The 2,753-nt window shown below is 41.3% G+C and overlaps 1 pseudogene; it reads left to right on the top strand.

Annotated features, from left to right (window-relative positions):
• The first annotated feature begins 378 nt into the window (after window positions 1-378).
• On the top strand, window positions 379-1,391 carry LOC110287423 (annotated as a pseudogene).
• Window positions 1,392-2,753: the final 1,362 nt, after the last annotated feature.

Below are 2,753 nucleotides of genomic sequence, written 5' to 3'. Positions count from 1 at the left end.
TCTGAATGTATGCTTCTAGGAAAGGCCTCTGTAGTTGCAGACTGAAATAAGGGGCTGATAATAATTTCTAAGAAGTAATTTATATGCCAAAAGTTCTAATATAACAAGTTACACAATTTATTAAAAGTGAAATAATCCATCCAAAAAGCAAAAATAACAGAGACAACAAAAATAAAGATGCTGTTAACAAATATTTCTAATATTCTCAGTAATGTAGAAGTCATGACAAAGCTTGAAGAAAAGTTAAAACACAGGACTAATATTCTGTGGGCAGTAGGAAAATTACACAACATGCAGCTATGGACAATAATTATACAAAAAGAGAAAATATATCTAGTTCTCTGCTCCTCCCTGTTCCAGAGACAAGCTAATCCCATAGACAAAATGGTGAAGGTCAGTGTGAACGGATTTGGCCATATTGGGCGCCTGGTCACCAGGGCTGCCTTCTGCTCTCCATAAGGCAAAGTGGAGATTGTTGCCATCAACGACCCCTTCATTGACTTCAACTACATGGTCTACATGTTCCAGTATGACTCCACCCATGGCAAATTCAACGGCACAGTCAAGGCCGAGAATGGGAGGATTGTCATCAACAGGAAGCCCATCACCATCTTCCAGGAGCAAGACCCCACTAACATCAAATGGGGTGAGACCGGTGCTGAGTATGTCGTATAGTTTACTGGTGTCTTCACCACCATGGAGAAGGGCGGGGCCCACTTGAAGGGTGGAGCCAAAAGGGTCATCATCTCTGCCCCTTCTGCCGATGACCCCATGTTTGTGATGGGTGTGAACCACGAGAAATATGACAACTCACTCAAGATTGTCAGCAATGCATCCTGCACCACCACCTGCTTAGCCCCCCTGTCCAAGGTCATCATGACAACTTTGGCATTGTGGAAGGGCTCATGACCATGGTCCATGCCATCACTGCCACCCAGAAGACTGTGGATGGCCCCTCTGGAAAGCTGTGGTGTGATGGTCGTGGGGCTGCCCAGAACATCATCCCTGCATCCACTGGTGCTGCCAAGGCTGTGGGCAAGGTCATCCCAGAGCTGAACGGGAAGCTCACTGGCATGGCCTTCCTTGTTCCTATCCCCAATGTGTCCGTCATGGATCTGATGTGCCACCTGGAGAAACCTGTCAAGTATGATGACATCAAGAAGGTGGTGAAGCAGGCATCTGAGGACCCACTGAAGGGCATCTTGGGCTACACTGAGGACCAGGTTGTCTCCTGTGACTTCAACAGCAACTCCCACTCTTCCACCTTCGATGTCGGGGCTGGCATTAATCTCAATGACAACTTTGTCAAGCTCATTTCCTGGTATGACAATGAATACGGCTACAGCAACAGAGTGGTGGACCTCATGGCCTACATGGCCTCCAAGGAGTAAGAAACCCTGGACCACCCACACCAGCAAGGACACTGCAAGCAAGAGAGAGGCCCTCGGGTGCTGAGGAGTCCCTATTCCAACACTGAGCATCTCCCTCACAATTTCCATCCCAGACCCCCATAATAACAGGAGGGGCCTAGGGAGCTCTCCCTACTCTCTTGAATACCATCAATAAAGTTCGCTGCACCAACCCCCCCCAAAAAAAGAAAAAAATATCTAAAACAATAATGACAGTATATTTTTCAAAATTAAAATCGCACAGCACTGCAGAAATCCAGGAAAATCAGAAAAAAAAAGGCATTATGTATAGTAAAAGTCAATATCTCTGCATAGTATGGCATAAATAAAAACAAATAGGTAAACCAAACCTTATTTTTTATGCATTGTTTTAAGAATTATAAATATAAGAACAGACTGAAACAGCATCAAGTGATGAAACAAAAACTCAATATACCTAGTAATTTATTTACAGAAAAATTAACTCAATCAGGGACCAGGAACTTGATGATAATCGACTGAACCTCTGAAGCTGTAAGCTAGCCGCAATTAAATGTTGTTCTTTATAAGATTTGCCTTGGTCATGGTGTCTGTTCATAGCAAAAAAATCCCTAAGACAGTTATTATATATGAGCTCTTCTGATCTGATATTACGGTAAGGTGGTATGTGTCTGTGTGTCTTGGAGAGGTGGCATTAAATAACAGTATAATCAGATCTCAATCTATAAATTAAGCAGTATTCTGGGGATGGGCTGTGACCTTCATAACTACTTCACATAACCGTACTTACTTTCGATATCCCATTAAGAAATATGTGGACTTTGATAGCTTCTCCCAGATAAGTTGGCATATGACAAAGCCCCCGACCCAATATGTGTGTAAAATACTGTATTTTTGAGAGTAGACCATGTTAGGAACAGAGAACACTTTGGGAATATATGAAAAAAATGCTACTTGTCTCATATTCTGGATGAAATCAAGAGGGTAATTTTACTTTTAATATTTCTATGTTAATCTGGAAGGGTTTCCAAAAGTAAAATTTGGGAAAATATTGGAAGAGAGATAAAGATTATTACCCTAGAGTTTTAACTGTGCAACTTGCACAATTACAAATTGTATACCCCTGTCCCTACACTGATTTTAGTCCCTCTTCTGGTAATTTGTTATTTGTTATTTTCAGTATCTTCTTTCCTGTCTTGGCATATCTGGAGCCATCTGCTTGTCCATTGACTTCTATTTGCTTTAGAACAAAAAGGATTGAGAATGATTCTGTCATTCAATTTTTTTTTTACTATGTATATAGTATGTATATAGGTATAATTCTTTCTATATTCTTCCCATGCTGTATCAGAAACTTTATGAATA

Source organism: Mus caroli, chromosome X, assembly GCF_900094665.2.
Source record: "Mus caroli chromosome X, CAROLI_EIJ_v1.1, whole genome shotgun sequence".
In the NCBI taxonomy this organism is placed as follows: domain Eukaryota; kingdom Metazoa; phylum Chordata; class Mammalia; order Rodentia; family Muridae; genus Mus; species Mus caroli.
This window is presented reverse-complemented; position numbering and strand designations above follow the sequence as displayed.